General features: G+C 45.0%; 1 long non-coding RNA gene across 2 annotated transcripts in view; it reads right to left on the bottom strand.

The window, feature by feature from the left end:
* Positions 1–816: 816 nt before the first annotated feature.
* Positions 817–24636, bottom strand: part of LOC138286562 (uncharacterized) — a 220674-nt gene continuing 196854 nt past the window's right edge. For both annotated transcript variants that reach the window (XR_011202013.1, XR_011202014.1), the window contains exons 5-6: positions 1196–1261; positions 817–1118 (exon numbers count right to left, since the gene is read on the bottom strand). This is a non-coding gene — a long non-coding RNA (uncharacterized lncRNA). The remainder of the gene's footprint in view (positions 1119–1195; positions 1262–24636) is intronic.

Below are 24636 nucleotides of genomic sequence, written 5' to 3'. Positions count from 1 at the left end.
ATGCCAAAAAGTGAAGTAACAAAATACGACAGCATTCTCATTTTATCAGAGCTTCGATAATGGCCTCTCTGGTTATGCAAGTGCTTATATTATATCAGGGTTTGTATTCTAGCAAGGCTCTGAGTTTGCAACCTTTCCACAAATCAGAACATATGATTCTAAGCTGAAAGTAAATGGGAAGTGATAGTTCCAGAGTAGAAATGCCCTGTAAGTGTCTGCACACCTATATACTTACATGTTTAAGGGTATACATCAAACCTTCTCCAAATTCTTCCACATTGGAAAAAAGTTGGAAATGTACTCCTGACAATGGCAGGAGAAAACCCTTTACCGGGTGAGAATAAAGGGAGCAGTGGGAAAGTAAATCTGCAATTGCTCAACAAATGTTCACATGAGCAAATAAATATACGTGTTATATTTGCCTATGAGAAAGTGAAAATAACAAACGTTTGCTAGGAGCACAGTTTCCTGGCCTTATTCTGTAAACTCTTGTAAATGCCTGAATGTTCCATCAATACAAGGACAAGTATACATAAGTACACTTTTGCTACTTTCTTTAAGAATGTGCCACCTGTTTTCTTTTCAAGTGGCCTATACTGTGCCTGTGACGTTTTGACCAGATTCTCCATTATTAATCATTTTTTTTAACAAATATTCACGTTTTACTAAATGATGCCTAGTAGAATGGTATTTAAAGATGCACAAAAGTTTAGCAATACTTTTTTTTCAAGTTGTACAATCACCAATCTTGCTTTCATGCTTCTGCGTGTATTTGCATATAAGTGGGGAGCATTGTAAGTAGCCTCCAATTGCTGAACTTTGCAAACGTGTACGTTTTAATATTGCGGCTTCTTTCAAATTACTTAATCAAATATACAAGTTCAAACAACTTATACACATGGAGACAAGTTTTACTTTAGTTGCAGATAATCTTCTTTCACAGATCCATACAAGTTTATCAGTGAGTTAATCTTTGTGTTTCTTGTCCAAACTGTGTTGTCCACCTCTAGACTTTGGCGTGTGATCCACTAATTGTGAAAACCCAGCTGGGGACAATAGCAACCCTTTCACAAAAGTCAACCTTTTGGCAGCACCGACATGTCAGAGGAGATGGAGAGCTGGAAAACAGAAGGGGACTTGTTTATTGTGTTAACAACAAGCTGTGCAAAAATCCATAATTTACACCCGTTAGTACCTTTGTTAGTTCCAGCACCACTTGAAGGATTCACACAAATGGAGGGAGAGGGGGCTGGAGAACAGACTGCAAAATGGAGACAACAGAATCATACACAATCTTATTATCTATTACAATGTGTCCATTTTTGACACCAGACACTATGAGCTATACGTGGAAATGTGTGATTCTTTGTCATTGGTACAATATGGGTTTGGAAAACAATAAAAGTTGTGTTGCGAAAGTCCAGAGCACAACATTTTACACAATATTGATGACCCAATAAGAGCTTCCCACTCTTTACCTGTGCACATAACAATTTCTTGTAATAATTCAATAGATCCAGAAACCACAACAATCTTCAACTGTCCACAAACCACGATTGTTCAATTGTGCATGGTTCAAAATGAGCAAATCAGCAGCCGTACAGATGTTCCTAGGCCACATATAAGTGCAGGGATACCTGCTGCTGCTCTGAAAAATAGATTAGTGACATCAGACAGCCGGAGGTGGTCTGTATTTCTGGACCTGTAGTGCTGTATACATTTTCTTGGTATTTTGGCCAGCAAGCCCATTGCTGCGTTCAGGCTGATGCATGCCCTTTGCTGAATTGTACATCTAAGACACCCAAAGCGATTGGTCTTATGACAGCACCTCCTGCAGTCAGCTGTGGCAGAATCACAGCCTAGTAGATGGCTCGAGCCCTGACTCTAAGAATGTAATAGGATTAAATAAATTGTGGTCTTAAGGCAGGGGAACTGAATTGATTTCAGAGGGCTTTGGGGGTGGGGTACCAGGCATTGGACAAGAGAAGCATCATGGTGAAAACAGTGCTGTGTCATTAGTGAAAAAACAGTGAGGCTCAGTACTGGGCCATTAATAACATCATTGGTCACTCAATGTTACTGGCTGGGATTAGAAGCCAAAGGGGGTGAGGTCTCCAAATAACCCCAAAAGTACCTCCCTCCATTTGTGATAAAGGATCACTCTATGGATACTTTTACATGTCAAGGAGGCCAGGCTGCCCATAGCATGTTAGCAATCATGTATTTGATTTAATTTAAAAAAAGGATAATTCAGCATCAGCACAATGTTTGTATTGTTAAGTAGGTTTAGAGCTGCCGACTTTATGGAATAATTCTGAAAGAAATATATTTGTCCTTCTGAAACATTTTTATACGGGGGAGTGCGGCATTAAGAAGTTTGAAGACCAGTACCTTAAGCCAACACTTTTGTTTCTAGCAAGCAATTTCTAAGCAGAATTCTTCATGATGCATTGTCTCTTTATGAATCAAGGCTTGCTTCGAAAAGTCAAGTAATTCTAAGTAGGGACACTTTTTCTACATGGAACTGATGGGTGTGTAGCACTACCAGGAATTTTCAACTTACAGATCTGTAGGGCAGCGTCATGGAAATCCATCTGACCATTCTCAGATCAGACAGGAAACATTTCATTACAAAACATTTCAACATCTATCTTCTGCTTTTGCATTTTGTTCTAAATTTGGATATCTGTGGGAAGAAAAATTTGTTAATTTCAGTGATGCAGACAATTTAGCAAACGACCTGTCTCAGCATGGTTTGGATAGGGAACAGCAAGGTTCTGCTTCCTTTTAAGTTTACCCTATCAAGTGTTTTCTTGTTTATGGCATAAAGTGCCTTACAGACTGTTAAATGAATATGTTCTTGCAAGCTGGTGTTGGTTATTCTTTTTCCAGCAAAGCTGAGTGAAGTTGTCAAGCATAGGGTTCTAGAGCATAGTGTTTCTGTTGGATACTTCTAAATACAGACTCCTCACCCTTAGAATATTGCAAGGTGCCAGTTGTGGAAGTTTAAAGAGCAGTGCTCTTGTGTACCAGTAGTGGCATCTTGAGGGTATTGCATCAACCTCATTCTGCCCCATAAATGACAAACAAAGCTTCATACAAGCACCACCTCTGCAGTCCACGTCATGACATTTCTTTCTGCACCATCATATACGGATCTGGAGCCCTGCTCTCACCTTCTTCTCGTCTACAGATGAGTCTTTTTCTTCAAACCTTTTTCTTACTACCAGTGTGCAAGGGAACTACATCTTCTCCAAGGACTGCAGGGTTTAAAACAAGTCAGGAGTGTTGCAAACAAATGTCTGTGACAGAGTCACACAATGTATGTGTCTAGTGTATGGCGTGAAGGCATGACTCCCAATCTTATGGGTAGTGTGCTTACATGAGCCCAAAGACAATCCAGGATCATGAAGCAAAGCTGTACATTACCAAACATTAGCAGAAAAAGCTGCACAAGTTCTGCTCCCATTTGAAGTTGAGGGTGCAGACATATTCCCACTCTCAAGGCTGTTCCTGAGATAGGTCTTTTTCCCGTTGAAGTCTTTAGGAAAGTCCAAATCAAAGTGGAAGCTCAAGAATTCATTCCAAGTGGGACTCCTCCCCATCCTGTTACTCTCAATTGGAGAAATCACAAGGATGTCCCTGGCAACATCTGTGCTTCCCAAACCTGTCTTTCCATACCGGCTTCAGGGCCAACTTCCACTTCAGCTTTAAAAACTATACTGGTTCCTTTGATATTGACACTGGTCACAAGGCTACCAGCGCTGGGTGATCACTTGTTACTCATCTGGCTTTGAGTCAAAATAATTTCAACTTCAACCATGGTTGCATCCAGACTTCATTCCAAAGCACCCTGTCCTTGAACAATCAGATTCAGACAAGACATTGCCTCTACCACGGGGCAGCACTCTGGTGCTCCACCACCTCTTTTGCTCTGACTCTGATAAGAGTCAGCCAACCTTTGAAGATGACCAAGGATATGACGGGGATGCCTTACCCCAACATTATGATGATGAAAATCTTTACATGGATTTACAAGAGCTCAGTGGTTTGGACATTTACCTTATTATTGAGTTATTTCCCCCTTGGACCATGAACGGAAGACGCCTGCACTCTGGTGATATGACTGCAGCAGATGTACTGGACCTAAAACTTCCTTCTGTGGAAGTTAAGAAAAATGTGCTTACAGATGTTTTGCAGCCTTGACAAGCTTCTTTTAAATGTTTACTACAATTTGAGGCCCTAACAGACAGCTTAATAGACACCTAGTCTAAGCCTTGTTCTTGCCCACCATTGAACAGACAAGTAGTCAGATGCCACAGGCCAGCACCAGGTGACCCTGATTTTTAGACGCAAAAGCCTGCGTTAGAAAGTCTGGTGGTACAAGCTTCCACCAGCAAGGTGAATCTCCAATTCATTCCCTACGACCCCCCCAAATAGAGAGTCAAAGAAAATTAAGACATTTAGAAAACTGATGGCCCATATTTATGAAAAGATTGTGCCCCCTTTGCGTTATTCTTTGTGACGCAAAAGCGGCACTAACTTATATTTTGACGCCAGACCTGTCTAGCGTCAAAATATGAGTTAGCTTCATTTTTGGGAGCGCCAACCCACCTTGCGTCATATTGCGACAATGATACGCAAGGTAGGTGTTCCCTTCCAAAAAATGATGCTAGCCCTCCAGCGCCATATTTACATCCCAATGCAAAAATGTCGCACACTAAGGAAGTACACCCAAAAAATGACGCAAAGGTCGATTGGCGTCAAAATTTTACGCTTGGTCAGTCCAAGTGTTAAAAAGAGGCCCACACACTTCCACTTAAGTAAAACACACAGAAGGAGCATTTGCAACCCTCAGGACAACATAGAGGTGTTACTGCTCCAGCTTGCACAAGCCGCAGACATCAGCGATGACAACAGGTCACTCCACCACCACCGAAGCCACAGAGGCAGCGCAGAAGGCAGGAGAGGATCTTTCAACAGCGTACAACCATCCTTTGGCTCAGGGAACAAGATGTCATCAGGACTTACCGTCTGAACCAGGAGTCAATTGTACGCCTGCTGCACCACATTGCGCCAGACATCACTGCAAGGGTTGCAACTCCAACAAACATACCACCCATGACCAAACTCCTCACTGTCCTCCATATGCTGGTGTCAGGATCTTTTCAGACAATGGGAGCACAAGTGGCCGGTATCGCCCAGCCATCCTTCTCGGTCTTCCTTCCAAAGGTTCTGGACGCAATCATGCGCCTCACACCCCATCACATGTGCTTTCCAAACACCCAGCAACTGCAGCAGGAGACCAAGCAAGGTTTCTATCTAATTGCTGGGTTCCCGCATGTGCCGGGTGCAATGGACTGCACCAATGTCCAACTTGTGCCAACTGCAGCAACCGAACACCTATACAGGAACTGCAAGCACACCCATTCAATAAATGTACAGGCCATTGTGGACCACCGTAGGCTTTTCACAAACATCCTTGTAAAATACCCTGGCAGCATACATGATGCCTACTTATTCTGGCATTCCACCATCAACCAGCATTCCAGGATGCCAATATGGCAATGGCCTACTCGTAGGTAAGCCACCATACCAAACAGTACATAGACATCACACCTACCATGTAGGAAAAACAAGCCATACACCACATAGGCAGGGGAAAACAGATTTACAGAAAACACATATGCCACACTACACCACAATCATTGCACATCACATACGCATATACATCCACATGTACATAGTACAGCCACAACCTGACTGGCACACAACATGAGGACAGGTGGAGCTATGTCCCCATTGCATTCAGAAGCTGGGAACAAACCACAACAACTGTCCTCTGGTTGACAACTAAATACAGATCCCACACACATTACACCTAACAATGTTTAGCTAGCAATGTGAATTGCATAGGCCATGTCAATGTAAACTAAGTCACACATAGCCACAGCCCCACATCACTAAATATCACCTACACATACCTGACATACCTGTAGTGTGCACATTCACCTGTATGCTGCATTGTGATGCACACATAGGAATACAACATTACCTGCCATTAAAGACCATGGGGCAGAATGATGAGAAGTTGTGCAGCACCTAGTCCAGTGTCACCTCACTTGTGCCCCTTAGCACCCCGTAACGCCACTGTGTGTGTGCCGTATTCAAGAAACGGTCCACCACAAAAATGTCAAGATCATGGATGCTATTGTAGGACTATAGTGGACATTCCTGACCTTTCATGCACCGTGCACCCATGTAAAAGAATGGTGTGCCCCCTCCCAATGCCTGCACTATGCATGTTTTGAAAGTGTCTGTGATAAATTATGTATAGGAATTTTGGAGATTCCAAGGTACCAAATTTTGATCATCCTACGAATGTGTGATTCACACCCTAGTACACCTGATGGCTGGCACACCCATCACCTGCCTCAAAGTGTCACAATGTGTTGCACTCCATGCCTAGTGCTACAGTTTGGCTTCGTAGGGCTACCATGGTGTCTCTACATATGACATCACTGTGGTGCAAGGAGGTGGAAGGATCCACCAATAATAGGACACTGGCACAATTATGGACAACTCAACACATATTTGCAAGGGCAGACCCATCTGTTTGGATAGAATATTACAATCCCCAGGTCCCTGCGCCACAACCCAAGATTGTTGTCATGTCCTTCAAGACAGACCTATTAAACCATTTCACAAAACAGGAACATACACAATAACAGAAGCAAGTCTGACTCACCGCCCCACCTAAAATTAACAACTGCCATGGCATATACCAACCCACTATCAAGCTTTACAAACCCATCTTCTCTCATTCCTTTGCAGCCGACCAAGGTTACGGCATACAGCCTTGGGGCATGACTCCATTTCTCAATCCCACAACGGTGGAAGAACGTGCATATAATGAAGGGCACAGAAGAACATGCAATGTGGTGGGGAGGACATTTGGGCTTCTGAAGTCAAGGTTCAGGTGACTGGCCCTGACAGGAGGAGGCCTGTTGTATGCTCCACCACTGGTATGTAAGATCATACTGGTATGTGCAATCCTGCACAATATATGTATACGGACCAATGTTCCCTGGGATGAACAGGTAGATGGCCCCAACGAGGAGGAGGATGACAATGGTGCAGCACATTTGGCGGGGGACCTACACAACACTGCTGCAGGAATTCACAGGAGACTACAAATTTCACAGAACTTTTACACGTAGTCACTGTACAATTATTATCACTTTGTAAATATCACCAGTAAAACACTTGAATCTATTTGGTCTAATTGTTCTCCAATACATATACCATTGGAATGTAACTCTAACCTCAGAGAGCAGGTATGAAACACAACAGTATGGAAGTAACATGGTTTGTGATGTAAGAGGGTGTAGTGCCTCGATGTCACACATCAGTCTCACATAACTCACGGGCATATGACTCTTGAAGGTCTAGATCCATGCACCACAACATACAACGTGCCGTCAAGTGGGCAATGTGCTAATTCCTAGCCCTTTCAGCACATCATCACAACGCTTGTCAGGATGTATGCAAGGGGGGCATGCATAAGGTGTAGTGGCTGTTATCAAATGGTGTTTGAGTAATGTAGGAACAGAACAGTGACACATCTCAGGGGACTGCTGCTTCACCAGCACTGTGCATGTGTGACAAGTGGGGGACATCATTGGTAACTATGGACCTTCAGTAACTGTACAGGGTTTGTAACTAATGTTAGAGGCAAAGCCTGTACTGTGTATCCATGGGCTTATGTCCTGGCACTGCCATTGGGTACAGCCGGACACATGGTGCGCTGTACCTTTCTTATGGCACACCCAGGTTGGCCTTGGAGGGCGCTATGGGTTGCCAGACAAATGAAGCAGCAATGGGTGCTGAATCACTATCCAAACATATGATTCATTGTCTGGATCTAAGAATAAACTGGGACAATGCACCACCAAATTATTGTATGGGTGGATTGTAGGCAGAGGTTGTTCCACTCCCTATGTACATTATATACAGACTTGTCACCCAAATCTGCTGTCTTGACACATGCCTACAGCAATTCCAGATATAAATGTGAAGACTGATGTACAGGTTTATGCCTAGGTAGCAAAGGGTTTTGCAAGTACCACCCATGGTTGACATGTGTCAACATGGTAACTTAGTATGCTCTGTATAACAACATCACATAGCAATACACACCACTCATAGTTACTCATATGCCAGACCAAGAGCAAGGTATCAACAGTGACAAATTTCCCAAATATGTTTTTGTCCAGTAATGTCCAAACATGTTAGAGACCCATTCAGAAAATGAATAGGAGTAGAAGTAGACAGATATGTTGCATTTGGCTAATGAAAAAAGCAGCACTGAGATGATTTCACATATCAACATCATACAGGCATGGTAAGAGTTACATAGATTGTGGAATGTAGCAATAAATGCATACCCATGTTCAACGGAGGATGTGGATGCACAGCTAAGAGATACCCACAGATACTTGGAAATACAACATGGGAGGTCACATGGAGATGACACAAGTGCTGTGGCAGGTGTAATGTGTGTGTGGCACTCCTTAAATTAGCAAAGCCCGTCAATGGGATGGTAACTATCATGTAGCCAGTAGTAGAAGATGTGTTAATTTCCAATTTACACAAGTCACACATTGCATCCTGTCCATGTATGACCAGACAATGTTGCTGTAGAAGACGTGTACAAAGTGTAAGCAGCCTAATGAATGGCAGCAATGTAGGACACAAAATATTCCTTACAAGTCATGCAGTAAAACATGGAGAAGGAACACACATAGACAATACTGACTGTGCACCACATCAATGTCTACATGTGATCACCCAGAATATGTACAGAGAGGATGGCTAGGTCAACACATAACCAAGCCATGTTTGCCACTACTATAACCTGGTAGTTGCCCATAGCATGCCAACATGAAAAGAGGCAGTGACAGATAACATCATCTGTCACCTGGCACATTCCCAAAATAGAAGTCACAACAGAGATTCAACCCCCTAACCAAGCTGCCCATGGGAATTTCTAAGGACATCAAATGATGAGACATGTCCTACATGTGCAAGTAGCCAGTCCTCAATACATGATAGGGGAAGGCTGGCATCAAGTACCTCAGAGGAAAGATTTATATCCCAGTCCATTTGATCACAATTGTGCATGTGTGTTTCTGCAGAGGACTGTGCATTGCTCTGTTGATTAGCAATCATGAAGAGGCTATATCCCCGCCTAAAACACCCTAACACAACTGCTCTGGCTACATGGACTTTTGACATTGCCAGGGGCCTGATGCATGTGCACAGTGGACTGAGTAGTCTGGAGCTCCGTAAACCTGCGCCTTCACATTCAACCATGGGTTTGTGTTGGCATAGAAACTCCCACAGTAGTGATGAAGAGTAGGCTGCCATCTTTGCCAGACTGCAACACTGTTACACAGTGGTATGCCATTGTGTGTGATAGTCATAGCAAACATGATGTGGACGATTTTGAGTGCCTAGTTGGTGGCATGCACACATATACCAGATAACTCAGCTCACGTACTACATAAAATGGCACTGTCCTGGTAATGTTTATGGGAGTCTGAACAAAAGGCACCTTACCACAAGTGCATATGTATCACAAGATCACTGACAGAAATAAATGACCTTCACATGTGTTCCAACATACGGAAACATAAATGGCATTGATATGACTACGCAGGCATTTGTCAAAGTCCAACATGTGTCCACGCAGGAAGATAGATATAATAGATATGTGAGGTTTCATATCCCATGAACATACCACTGTGACCATATGTTACTGAAATGATACTACACATATCTTTACACACACTCTGCATATAACAATCTTCATTCACACGTGTACACCATCTCCTGCAACTAAGATGCATGGGGAACTATATGTCACACATGTAGCAGAGCATCATGAAGGCTAAAACAACACAGCACAGAGTGGATACACATGCACATGCAAATTGCCAGGGGTAACGTGATTTCATCCCAGCCGTAGTCCACTGCATCCTCTGAGTACAAACTGACATGGCTGTCACAAGCCTTACCATGTACTGACATACCCCATTATATCTATTGTGTTGTTGGTATGTGTGCATTTGTATATCCGACATAACAATTTGGTACACCCACAAATATGTGTTAGAACACATATGTACACTCATAGTACATATGTGCTAACATGTATGTGGACACATGCACAAGGTACATGTCATTGCATGCATCACACACACAAACAAACATATAGGTTGCACATACCAATGTCACCATCAAGATGTGAATTGATAGGCACACACATGTAGGCATTCCATAATGACAATATTATTGCATAGCCCCTGAGACATGGTATGTGAACCTGGGTGCACTCTAGGCCTACATAGCAAATTTCCACGCATTTGCGTCATATGTCAAACTTTTTTGACTCAAACAGCTCAATTCCATACTCTGCTACACCAGAGAAATGATGCCTGGCCCCTGAGCGGCTGCTGCAAGTCCACAGGCCTTTTCATGCATAATGGGACAAAATCGACACATGACTGTCATGTGTCAAAAATGTAGACGCGAACGCCTAAACTTCATACTTTCCTATGCAGCAAAAAGCCACCTGGCCCCTGAGCGTCTATCGCAAGCCCACAGGTCTTGTCACGCACAATGGGACAAAATTGACGCATGACCGTCATGTGTAAAAAAAAAACCTATGCATAACTGAAAATGTGACGCACAGCCCCAGGAAGTGATGAAACATCCTGCCTGCATACATGGTACAGTGAGTTCACTTTTAATTTCACCTCTAAGACTTATTGTCTGTGACTGTGTGAGGGTGTGCAGAGCTGGTGTTGGTGGATTGGAGTTTTTGGAGTGTTTTTGTGCTGTGTCCTGTAGCTGTTGTGGGTTTTTTGTCTTTTAATCAGCCTTTTGTCGTGTATTTGTACTGTATCTGTTAGAAATTGGGTCTTTGGTTGGCAGGCAGGTTGCTGGTAGCTTAGCACTAGCAGGCAGGCTTAACTTTAGAAGCAGTGTGTAAAGTAGTTGTACCAACACAAACAGTAATTCAGTGAAAACACTACAAAATGGCACAACACAGGTTAAGAAAAATTTAGAATATTTATCTAAACAAAACAAGACTAAAACGGCACAAACTCAACATACACAAGTCAAGTTATGAATTTTAAAATCAAGAGAGTCTTAAATCCTTTAGAAAACAGTGCGAACGTTGTTAGCATACAAAAGTACCTGGGTAGCGTCAAAATAACACCACACAGGCAAGTGTGCGTCAGAAAAGGCCAGCAATGCGTCTATTTCTTACACTCAAGCAAGACTGTGCGTCGTTCCTCCTTCGGTCGAGTCAGTGTGCATCGTTTCTTCTCTCCCGCAAAAGAGCAATGCATCAATCCGGATGGGCACCTCGGGTCCGGGCAGGCTTTACATTGTTTTTCCGCACCCAGCGATGTTGCGTTGAAAATCTAGTCGCACAGTATCACAAAACCGCGTTGCGTGGTGTGTGCGTCGTTATCAGCCTCCGTTAGCAGGTGTTGCACATTGTTTTTCAAGCCACGTTGCGTCGATCTTCCAGCCGCAATGCAGGTGGAGCATTGGTTCCAGCCGCAAACCCGGGGGCGCGTCGTTTATCAGCCGTGTCAAGGAAGGGGCGTCAAAAATTTCCCAGCACGCCGGTCTGAGCGTGGATTTTCAGTCTTGGTTTGCCAGCTTCACCTTTCAAGGGCCCAGGAACTGGATAGGGCACCACTGGCAGGGCAGGAGACTCAGCAGAGAGTCCAGGTGCTGGCAGGGGAAGTCTTTGATGGTCCTGAGATGTCAACAACAGGAGGCAAGCTCAGTTCAAGCCCTTGGAGATTCTTCACAAGCAGGAATGCACAACAAAGTCCAGTCTTTGTCCCCTTTCACAAGCAGAAACAGCAACTGCAGGATGGCTCCACAAAGCACAGTCACAGGCAGGGCAGCACTTCTCAGCTCTTTTCCTTGGCAGATGTCCCTCTTGATTCCAGAAGTAATCTAATTTTCAGGGGTTTGGGTGCTCTTCTTATACCCCTTTCTGCCTTTGAAGTAGGCCTACTTCAAATGAAAGTCTCTCTTGTTTGTGAGATCCTGCCTTGCCCAGGCCAGGCCCCAGACAACCCACCAGGGGGTTGAAGACTGCATTGTATGAGGGTAGGTAAAGCCCTTTCAGGTGTAAGTGACCACTTCTCCCCTCCCTCCTAGCACAGATGGCTCTTCAGGATATGCAGGCGACACCCCAGCTCCCATTGTGTCACTGTCTAGAGAGAGATGCAAACAGCCCAACTGTCAAACTAACCCAGACAGGGAATCCGCAGACAGGCAGAGTCACAGAATGGTTTAAGCAAGAAAATGCCTATTTTCTAAAAGTGTAATTTTCAAACACACAATCTCAAAACCAACTTCACTAAAAGATGTATTTTTAAATTGTGAGTTCAGAAACTCCAAACTCCATATGTCCATCTACTCCCAAAGGGAACCTGCACTTTAATAATATTTAAAGGCAGCCCCTATGTTAATCTATGAGAGAGATAAGCCTTGCACAGTGAAAAACGAATTTGGCAGTATTTCACTGTCAGGACATATAAAATACATTAGTATATGTCCTACCTTAAACATACACTGCACCCTACCCATGGTGCTACCTAGGTCCTACCCTAGGGGTGCCTTACATGTAAGAAAAGGGAAGGTTTAGGCTTGGCAAGTGGGTACACTTGCCAAGTCGAATTGGCAGGTTAGAACTGCACACACAGACACTGCAGTGGCAGGTCTGAGCTATGTTTACAGGGCAACTAATGTGGATGGCACAACCAGTGCTGCAGGCCCACTAGTAGCATTTGATTTACAGGCCCTGGGCACCTCTAGTGCACTGTACTAGAGACGTACCAGTAAATCAAATATGCCAATCATGGAAATCCCATTACACATACACTTTACATAGGAGCATTTGCACTTTAGCACTGGATAGCAGTGGTAAAGTGCCCAGAGTAACAAAAACAGTAAAAACAGAGTCCACCACACATCAACAACCTGGGAAACAGAGGCAAAATGTTACGGGAGACAACGCCAAAGATACCAAGTCTAACAGTATCTGTCACTGTATTGTGGGGTGTATGTCTAGGGGTAGGATAGTTTGTTGGGTAGCTGGGGTAGTTTCAAATTTTATTTTTTTTCCCTTCATTTGCACTTGCAGTATATATACACTGCATGATGTCAGGGAAAGGGAGGATGTGCAAGATGTTGGCAGATGAGCTGGGGGACTTTATTTGGCTTGTGCAGCATTACCCGCCATTGAAGTTTGTACTGGGTGGCCGCATTTTCCAGGGCTACCCCACAGAGGCCAGGAAGCTGCGGTGGGGAAGGTGCTCCACCACCTGACTCAAATATTTGCTACCGAACGCAATGACCACCAATCCAAACACCATTGTGGTGACCTGATCTCAAGGGAGCAAGATCTACTGGTTCACCTGGGCATTGAGATGGGAGGAGCAGTTTGTAAGTATCCCATTTCCATAGCAACACCATTATTTGCATGTGCATGACAGGTGCTGATAAGGCTGAGTTCAGCATGTTTTTTCAAAGGATCTGGACATGTAGTATTGTGCCTTATTAAGAGCCCCAGCGCCACCTTAGGACTGCCATTGTAATAAACAATTATGAAGCATTGACAGGGCAGAAGTGCCAACTTCCCTGTGCAATCATAACATAGGTGGTCATTACAACCTCGGCGGTCTTTTTACAAGACCGCCGAGGGACCGCCTTGCGGAAGACCGCCAGTAGTGGTGCTTTGCCGCTCGGCGTATTATGACTGTTGGCTGCTCTCCATCCTTTTTCTGACAGAGAGCCGCCAACAGCCATACTGGCATGCGGCGGGGAAGTGGAGGTTGCTCCACCTTCACCGCCACGCCAACAAAACACCGCCCACCGAATCACGTCCTGTGATTCGGCGTGGCGGTGTTCTGTTGGCGGTCTGGTGTCGGCAGAGCAGCCCCCATGGCTCCCGTCCCCTCCCGGAGGATCAACGGAACAGGTAAGTCGATCGTCCGTTAGGGGAGGGGGGTGGGCGGGAGGTGTTGTGTGGGTGCATGTGGGTGTGCGTCTGTGTATGTAGATGGGGGTGTGAGTGCGTTTATGCTTGCGGGGGTGTTGCGTGTTTTGGGAATGAGTACGTGTATGTCTGTGGGTATGTTGTATGGATGTGTGCGTGTATGTTTGAATGTGGGTGTGCGTGTCTGACTGTGTGTGTGGATGTAGGCATGTATGTCGGTGTGTGTGCGTGTGTGTGTTGGTGGTGCCTGCATGCGTGGTATGTGTGTGTGAGTTCTGTGATGTTAGGGGTCGGGGTGGGGACGGGGGCCCTGCCACCTTTAGGGGGTGGCAGGGTTGGTGGGGGGCGTAGGGGGGGAGGGAGTCGGGGTGGGGGGTGGTGGAGACCCCTATCAGTGCCAGGGAAGGAATTCCCTGGCACTGATAGTGCTTACCGCCAGGGATTTCATGGCGGTTCCAACCGCAGGAAATCCACGGCGGTAAGCCGGGTCAAAATACCGCTGGCGGTATAGTGACGGCCGCCGCGCTGGAGACCCAGGTCTCCAGCCCGGCGGTCGTCTCCGCCCTGGCAGGCAGAACGGAGAACCGGCGGATGACCATGGGGGTAACCGCCATGGTCATAATACAAAAAAAAAGACCGCCAGCCTGTTGGCGGTCTTACCGCCGATTCTCCGCCTTCCGCCAGGGTCATAATGACCCCCAAAGTGTTGTGATGCATGCATAGCCCCACTCCGTTTATACCATCACAATATGAGGCCTGCGCCAGGCATCATGTATGGGACAGGGGCCCATCACCTGTTTGGGGGGCTAAAGTACATGCCTTTGGGAAATATGAGAAATTGCCTAATGCAATATTTCCTGCACTTTGAATGGCTGCTCAGAGCAGGCGTTATAAAGGGGCATATAATTGTATATGATGGGCCCCTAGGTACTCAGCAGAAGTCGTGATAATCTGTTTTGTTGCCACTCCCGCTGAGTACATCATTTGCCTCCATATAAATAGATGCATTTGGACCCTACCTGCACCATGCTGTGCCTTATTCCTCATAAGGTGCATACATGGCAGGGGAAAGGGATGCATTAAGGGCCACAAGGACTGTAGTGATGCACTTGGTGCAGCACAACGTTCCTTCAATCTGCCCCTTTGTGTCATTGGCCAATGCCATTTAAGGAAGCTATGCACTGGGTCCAGACCACTAGCACTTTCCTCTTCCTGTACATTGTGTATCACATACAGCCTAAACTTTGTCTATTACCCTACACACATGTGCTGATTTTGTACCACAGGCCTGCCACATCTTACTGACAGTATGGGGCTGCCCTGCATCTGCATCTGCACTAGCATGGCACATTACTCAGAAACCTGCACCAACACATGCATCCTTGGACCACAGAGCAAGTGTGTCTGTGTTGAGGCAAATGTCTATGCGCATGTTCCTATCCCTTCCATGGAATACCATGCCAACAATGGTTAGCCACACAGTATTGGCAAGACATCCTTAATTTCAATCAGTTAACGTGCAGATAGGAACAACTAAATGAACTTAAGTAAACTGCCATGGCATTATAGCTCAGGTGTGTGTGTGTGTGTGTGTGTGCGCGCCTTGTAGTGGCACACACATATTAGTAACTACAAACAAGGATGTATCAAAGCATTCCTCAACACTTTGGAATACTCACACAACCCCTGGGCAGTTGTGCGTCAGTTCGCGGTGACAATGAGGTAGATGTCTTCAACATTTAGGGCAGGCTCAAAAGCTATAGGTGTCACAATGGGATGGCCACTGCAACAACCATTGCATGCCCTTCAGATGCAGAATACAGTGTCATGCAGTCCCATATGGTCATGGAAGTGTAAAGCTACAAGACACATGCATTACAATTCAATGTACCTATGGTGCAGTGAAAAGCACTACAGGAGTGTCGGGGAAACTGATGGTTTGTAGGTGCCAGGATCTCCATTATCTGAGACTATGTGTGATTGACTGATCATAGATGTTTGACAGTTGGTCTGATCTACCACTAGGTTGACTTGCTCACTCAGCCTAACAAGTTGATTTTTAACAGTGTCATCCATTCACAGAAATGTCCAAATATCACAAAGCTATGTTTTCCTTCCATTTATTGCAGGTGAACCTCCACCATACACAGTTGGAGAGGTGGCCATATTTGAAGACCCCAATGCTGCCAGTGCGTCGTGTGGCAATCCAGGGTTTGGTGTGAGACAGTCTGATATGTGCAATGCAATGAATAAATGTTTTGCATGACCGATGCTATGATATCATTAGAGTTAGGATGGTGACATCATGTCTGTTGCAATGTTGAGTATTGAGAATGGCTTGATTGTTGCACAAGTGGCAACGTGTGCTGGTATGGAATTGTGGGCATTGGGAAATGGAATGCATGGCCACATATACATTGATGTCCGTCATGATAGGTGTCAGAGCAGCTGTTCATGTAATTAGCATGCCTGTTGACAACACTTTGTCACAGCACTTTTGACAGCACTGTGTGTCACACATAGCTTACACTTACTCATGAAACTGTACAGATTAAGGAAATGTATAGAGGTCTCTAGGGGGCTTATGTAGGAGAAACTTGCACAACTGGTTCCTCAGTACCCTTCAGATATAAATTGAGGATGCAGTAGTGCCAGGGGCCATATTGTGATGGACAACAGTCAGTAGAGTACACAATTAGTATACAACGCAGCTCCACATGATTGTGGGAAATGTCTATGGATTGTCCCAAAATAGATCTCAGCAGAATTACCAACATGGTCCTGCCAGCATGATATTTGTGAGTGATCTTGGTCACATCACATGTGCATAAGATGTGAACGCTGAGTGCGTACCTGGTACTTTGATGATGTCTGACATGGATGTGCTCATAATGTTCAATATATAAGAATACTGTAGTAGCAGCCAGTAGAGTTCCAAACGTACTGTGGCCCTAAGGGCACCCATACGGCCACCATGTGTGTGTGTTGCATTACACATTTTGCACAACATATCACAGGGTAGAGGACATTAGTTATGTAATCTGTAGACAACTTCGATGTGCTGATCAGGCTTTGGCCAAACGTTATGAGGACATTGCAGTATATGTACATGTGGGCACGTCATGAGCAATGGTGTGCCCCCTTGTAATGTATGCTTAGACCTGGTCTTAAACCAGGACACATAATTGAAGCTTTATCAAACCTTAGAATAGCCGGTGGGAAGTTTCCATCCCCCCTATCAGACGACCCCCCACCTTGCATCCATGATGCCTGGGCAACCCTTGATGTAGCACAAAGGGTGTCAAAGCGGTGGATTACATACAAAGCCCCCCATATTGACAAGGACACAGGGAATCTAGACTTGTTGGGCCACGTGATCCTCACAAGTTTGTTAACACAAATGTTGAGGAAGGACACATTAGTCCACTCACCTCTGGGCCCCGATGGTCAACAATGGATATCCATCATCCCAGTGACGTGTACATGATACCATAGATGGCTGGTAGGAAATATTAATAGATTAGGAGTAAGTCATTGTTGAGGAATGTGTGGTGGGCTGCATGTGTCATCTGCGAATACAGTGTACATTATATGTCTGTTCTACCTCCACCCATTGCTGTATTTAATGCTTTATTCTCCTCATTTTTCGGCTGCCAGTATGACACCTGAAGAACAACATGCATTCCACAAAATGGCAGACAGATACCGTCACATTTTGGATGTGAATGACGGGTACCAGAGAATGGAAAGGAGGTTCCGGAAAGAAAATGCCACAATGGCATGGCGTGCTTTCCCACATGGGGGACCCCCACAGCAGCCAAAAAAAAAAGCAGTCAACATTAGGGAAAACATCAGGGGCCAAGGGGAGATCTGCGGGTCCAACCCCCTCCACATCTGCTTCACCTATTACAAGCCAGGCACCCGTGCAGCCACCTGCTGCAGTCTTCAGCCCAAACTTTGAAAATGACATGATATGGGACATGGCCGCCATGATGGCCAGATCGGACAGGTTGGAGCAGGAAAGTGCCAAAAATCGCAAATTACTTAAGTACTGAAAAAGAAAATTGAAGAAATTGTGATGTGTCAGTCCCGCGACCTCTTGCCTCCTTCCCTCTCCCTTTTACTGTTGTTAATTATTTTAGATTGGGTTTTAGATGGGTAGTGTTAGGTTAGTGAAATAGTGTAGGCATGGGTTAGAGTAAGTATAGTTGGGGTGGGTTTTAGTAAATAAAATTAATTGTGGTGGGTTGGTTGGGGGGTTATGTTGGGGTATATGTGCAAACAATATGAAAAAAAAAATACAAAATACAAACAATTTACATATTTGTTTAGGCCATAGGTTAAGTAAGTACATGTGTAGCCTTAGTTTATGTTGGCCTACTTGTATCTTGTCTCTTAAAGTGGGTGGGGGGAGACAATGTTTAGAGTGTGGGGTTACATGTGTAAGATTAGTTTAGAATAGGTTAGATAGGTGTAGCTGTAAGTTAAGTTAGTTTAGGTTAACTTAGTGTAGGGTAGTTTTTAGGATAGATTTAGGTATGTAGCTTTAATTATTTTAAAATAAATCCTGTTTGTTTAAGACTATTTTTTTGCCATGTTGATTGAGTGTCTGGGCGTTCTCATGTGTGCACTGGCCAAGTTGGAGGAATGGCTTAGGGAATGCTTACTGTCTTGATTTCCATGGATTACCATGTGCATCCCCAATGATCAAGGAGCTGTCAGACTGGCTGCTAAATAACATCACCTAGTCCATACATTTGCAATCAACTGTTCTATCCATTCATATTCTGAATGTATACGTTATTTTGGATAGGTAAGTATGGAACTTCAAATGTCATTGGTGAGGTCTTGCAGTATCATTGTTGGCAAGTGTGGCACATATGACAACAGGCAAATTTGAAACTGTATCCTGCAACACTGACTGTTGGCCATCACTGATAAGGTTAACTTCTTCTGTACCACACGTATTAATTGTACTGGTACTCCCATCTGGGTAAATTACCATTGACTTGGTTCTGAGCCATACATGCCGTATGTCAACTTCCAAGGATTTCTGCTCAATACATCTATAGAATACTTTGTAAGTTGGTTGTACCCCACAACACCATCATTCACCTTTCTCATGTTAGGATCCTCGTCTGTGGCTTTGTGTCTGACAGTAATGCACTCATGTAATTATGTTCTGTACACATTGACATGGATTCACACAATGCTATCATTTAGCTGAGTAGATGGATCACAGTAAATGTAGAAATGTTACATGTATACAAGGTGCTTTATTTACAGGTACAAGTGTAATTTCAAATGCTATACAATGTCCAGTTCACATACCCCATGAGAGAACCTTAGCCATTTGTAGTACAATCATAGTCCAGGGGTGAGGGACATGTCATGAGACATGGTTATGAAAAGTGTGCATTAGTGAGGTCGTTTTAAAATTGCCAATAGGTAAGAATGGAGACAATGACAGTATGTAGCAGACAAGTCAACAGTGGTTGAGTGAAGAGAGCACATTTCTTGCTGTCACAACACTGACATGATCTTAAGCCCACAACTAAGGAGATACTGTCCATGTGGCACAGACAGTTACTACTGAGTGTTTTTTTTTGTGAATGTTGTTCCTTCCACCTCTTCATCCTCTGATGTGTGTGCTACCTCCTGTGCCATAGGTGGTGCTGTTGTTGAGGTTGAGGGGGCCACACACACATCAGGGGATGGAGCTGTAGAGTCAAAGATCCCAGCAGCTGCCATTTGTGGGAACACATAAGGCATCACTGCAGCAAGGAGGAACTGCTGATTTCTGAACACTGCAGCAACATCACAATGGTAGGCAGCCATATTTTCTCTGAGGGAGGCCACTTCCCACTGTATGTACTCCAGGGTATTCTGTATAGCCCCCAGCCTGTTGTCTACCATGCTGCTCCCACTGTGGGAGGGCAATTGTTGAAGCCTCTGCCTCATGACAGCAGCTATGTCAGCCAAGGACTGCTGGAGTCCACGTAGCGGGGAGGTCGGGAGGAAGCAGGCAGGACTTACTGCATCAAAGGAAGCATCCTCCAAAAGAATCTAATTGGGTCCCTTCCCCAGCCGCTTTTGATTCACAACCAGAGCAGTGAGTATGCCGATATAGCACGTCACTGAGACGATTGACCAGTGCGTCAAGTGAAGCGACTAGCGCGTTCTGTGGGCACGTGCCAGACACGTCACCACGGTGCTGGAACAGACCGATACAATTGAACATCACGTCGAATGATGCAACTCACGCGCTCCATGGGCATGTGCAAAACACCTCACCACGGTGCTGAGACTCATGGGAGTTGAAGTCCCATGAGTCTCCCATCCAACGCCGGATCAGGATCGGGAGCTGGAGTAATAATTGTCCCATTATTAAACGGAACAACGGAGGGAAGGGAATATGGCTAAAGTGAATGGGGGTGACAGGGTGGGGGGAGAAAAAAAAGGGGGGGCGAGGCGTTGGGAGAGGTTATTGTGGTTCAACTCGACACAATGTTTAGTTGTATCGGTCTGTTCCAGCACCGTGGTGACGTGTCTGGCACACGACCACAGAACGCGCAAGTTCTTTTGCAGGATGTCTCCTTTGATGCAATAAGTCCTGCCTGCTTCCTCCCAAAGGGGGCCACATCAAGCTGACATTCCGGAACCTTTCACCACAGATAAGATGATTGTTCTATATGTTGTCCGTCATTTGGTTTACATTTACTTGGACCATATATTCTTGGTTTTCTTTGATGTTTGGTTATGTATCATGTATGGTGATTTTGGATATTAGCAAACCTTTAATACTCTTATGGGAGTGACACTAGTAGTCTGCCTCATTGTTTTACATGTTCCATTCCCTTATTAACCTTTTAAGCACTGTGTTCACCACGTACGGGCCCTATTTACACCCCTACAGGACACTTAGTAATTCTCCTTGTGCTATCATTATTTAAGTTGACTTTGATCCTTTGGACACTACGGTATATGCCTTATATTTACTACTCCTTGCATTCGGACACCCCCCCCCGATTCGGTCCTTTATCCTCTCACAGAGTGTGACTACAAGGGGCATCCTAACCTCCCCAGACCAGAGGCAACTTGCCTTTTTCCTGTAGGGTAAGAGAATGAGCCAAACGTTTTTTTTTTTTTGTTGAGGTGTCAAAACTAGTATTGTTTGAGATTTGCATGTTTGTGTGTTCACCTTCAGCATGTTTTCTTCAGACATAGAGTGCCATGGCTTGCAGTGCCTACTTACATGCACTGTGTGTCAGTTGTGTCTGTAATTTAAATTCAATCCACTTTCCGTTATAGGCTATCCCATACCGAGCTACCTCTCCGGTAGGCCCAGTTTGCATTTTAGCGGTGCCATTCACTCTTAGAGTAGGAAAGGCACTGCCCTGTATATAGGAGAGATCCCAGGCCCTGACGAATGCCCCAGACCAGTTCCGGTAGACAAGCGGGCAAAAACATGTTGGCCATTAGGACTATGGTGACACAATGAATCATTATACTCAATAGTGTCCTAATTGTGTTTTTAACCTTACCAGCAAACATCACTGTTAAAGGTGTACGATACACTGGTGATTTGTTAGGTAATTTTAACTTATATTTTCATTCAACTGGATCCCCACTTTATCCAGAAAGATATCATTTCAGTACTCCCTCAGAGTTCCTTTAACAACGAAGTTGAGTCCACCCAGGTGGTATCATCCTACCTGGGGGGGGGATAGGTGGTGAAATGATGAAGCTTGACACTATAATGTGTGTGAGACCACCTATTCCATAAGGTGAAATCCCCCTCCCACAAAACACAGCTACCACTACCACACCTCATACCTAAATTAGACCACTACGACGGTGATCTGATCACCAGATGAATAGGCCAGACCGGCCTGTCCACCAAATTCCCCATATTTTTGTGTTGTTACATGTTGCAGGGACGTAGTATGGAGAACTGACCCTCCCCTATCCCTCCATATGTGTTTGACGGCTGTTGACATGGCACATCATTTACTTGCTACTGGAGGCTCTGTGACATGTTACAGACCCAAGGTTGTAGTTGTATATTATCTGAAGCATTGTGCACCACAAATGGGTCAAGCTCTAAAGGTATTTTGGGGTATATTTAGGTGACCCTAGTGCCACCTGAGTGTTTCTTTTTGAGACGCGCAGGTGGTGCAATGCCCCTGTGATGGTTTTACAATGTGGCGCTAAGTGACTTATTGTTGCTTAGGACCATCTTGTAAGAAGGGCCCCTTCACATGCAGCACTTTGCGTGGTAGGTGCGTGCAATGGGTGTTGCTGTGGACGTGCCAAAGCAACACCTATTGCTTTTTGACAGTGCCTCCGATTGGACGACGTTCTGTAAACCGGAGTCCTTGCCAAAATATCACACCACCCCAGGGGTGGCATTGGCATGGTGCAATGATGTTAAATGCCATATTTGCTCCTCATTTTGAACATGTTCCATGGGTGCTGCATTTAGCTACACATATAGACAGAGCTAATGACCTTTTAAGAATGCTTTTGTGCAGAAAGGTGCTCCTTCCTGCACATAAAACAAACTTCCCCTCAACACAGCCATCCTTGCACTATGGTGCAAGGCTTGCTGCGTTGGCCCACGTCAGCTAATTTAGCCCCGGCACAGGGAGTGACACAGGATGCCCCATATTTTGGTGAATACTGGCCATCAGTGAGTTTTGAGAATGACTGTGCGCAACGCTCCGAAATTTGGGGTAACGTGGAACACCATTGTTACCTATTACATCTGGGCCTTTGTGATTTTAACCCACACCACCTACTTCCTTGCAGGCTCCTTGTCCCTGCCACTGACACAATGGTGGCATGTAATTAACCTTCTTATTAACCATGATTGACATTGCCACAGTAGTATAATGTGCGCTGTCACTCTTTTTGTGCAATGATGCATTCGCACCATGAATGATTAGTGCAGCATATCACAGGTAGGTCCATTGCATTCAATGCTTTTGTTACATTCTCATTTGCTTGGAGCAGGCCCCACACATGTGCTAATTGGAAGGGACAGTGCAAACATTATTGATTGTCTACCCATTAGATTGTCCCTTCCAAAATGTGAAACATTTCCTTGCACACAATACATCAGCAACATGCATGTGTTGGTGTAGGGATGTTAAATGTGGATCAATGCAAGCATTTTGTGACTTTGTAGATGTGGCACAAGGGGAATGTGCAGTTTGGTTCTTGGCATCATGTGCTATTATTTGAATGATGATACAGCAGCATTACAGGCTAGTGACATTGTGCCAGTAGTGCAACATTGATGACACTTGTGCCAATTCTCACGCATGTTGATCACACCAATAGGCAGTAGGCCAACCTTTCACACAAGACTCTCTATCTTGTCGGATGGTGAGATTGCAGCTACTTGTACAGCTACACACATGATGTTCACAGACATGTTGTATGTGCTGTATTTTATAGGCATTCCAATATGCTCATGGAGTTGTGTGTGAGTTCTGTGTTCACCCTGTGTGGTTTGCGTTCTACAGGTTGCATACTTTATGCCTGATTTTTTCTCAAGTGGCACAGCTCAGTGCAGCAGCAATATGTGTTTCACAACACGGCACCTGTTTAGAAACGCAGGGATGTGCTATGTTTATTGAAATATGGTACACACCTGCATTTCCCCCTGCAACTGCACAGATTTGTTCTCCCTGCACCAACACAGGCATTGTTGCAGCATGATGAAGGGGTGCGTGCCTTGAGGGGATAATTTGTTTGTGTGAAGGGAGGTATCCCTTCCTGCACATGTACTGGCTATTTTTGCTAAGGTGTCATTTCAATGTGTGCTGCAAGATGCAGCTCACATGAAAAGGACAATGAGACAAGGAGGAAGGGACGGTATTCTGGCCTGTTACACCACCCTGACACCACCCATGGGGTGGTATTGACTTCAGTCCTAGTCTCTGATGTACAGGTTGTGTAGGATCAGGGGCTTTGACAATATGTAATGGGTGCTGTTGTGGGATAGCCACACTATTTTCACATCCCTTTCACGCTATGTGCTGCACATTTACGTGGTGGAGTATAGCCACAGTGAGTGGCTTATGTCCACATTGTGTATATGTTGGAGTACATTGCACAACCAAAGCGTCAGTACATGTGTGGCTTGGCTGGAGATGGCGCGTCTTCATTCAGGGCTTGTGTACCAATGCAACCCTTTAGCATGCATTGAGTGTGTCCTATGAGCCTCCCCCTTCTGCCATTTGTGAGATTCCAGATATTCCACTGCAACTTACCCTGAATTTGTGGTAGTTCGCTGTCCTGTCCTGAGCTTTCAGTGACCGGCTCCTCCAGCTCATTCAGGTCCTCCTGTGGTGCGGGACTTCCACTTCCAGTCTGCAGTCCTGCCTTTTGGTTCCTGGCTAGTTTCTCTTTAGTCCTGCGCTTGCAATCATGCCAGCGCTTCTTGCAGTCGGTGATGGTCCTCTTCACCTCTGCCACGCTGTTGACTTTGTCTACTATTGCCTGCCATATTGCATCTCTCCTTCCTACTGGCA

Source organism: Pleurodeles waltl, chromosome 3_2, assembly GCF_031143425.1.
Source record: "Pleurodeles waltl isolate 20211129_DDA chromosome 3_2, aPleWal1.hap1.20221129, whole genome shotgun sequence".
Lineage (NCBI taxonomy): Eukaryota > Metazoa > Chordata > Amphibia > Caudata > Salamandridae > Pleurodeles > Pleurodeles waltl.
Note: the sequence above shows the minus strand (reverse complement) of the source record. Positions and strands in the feature narration are given on the sequence as shown.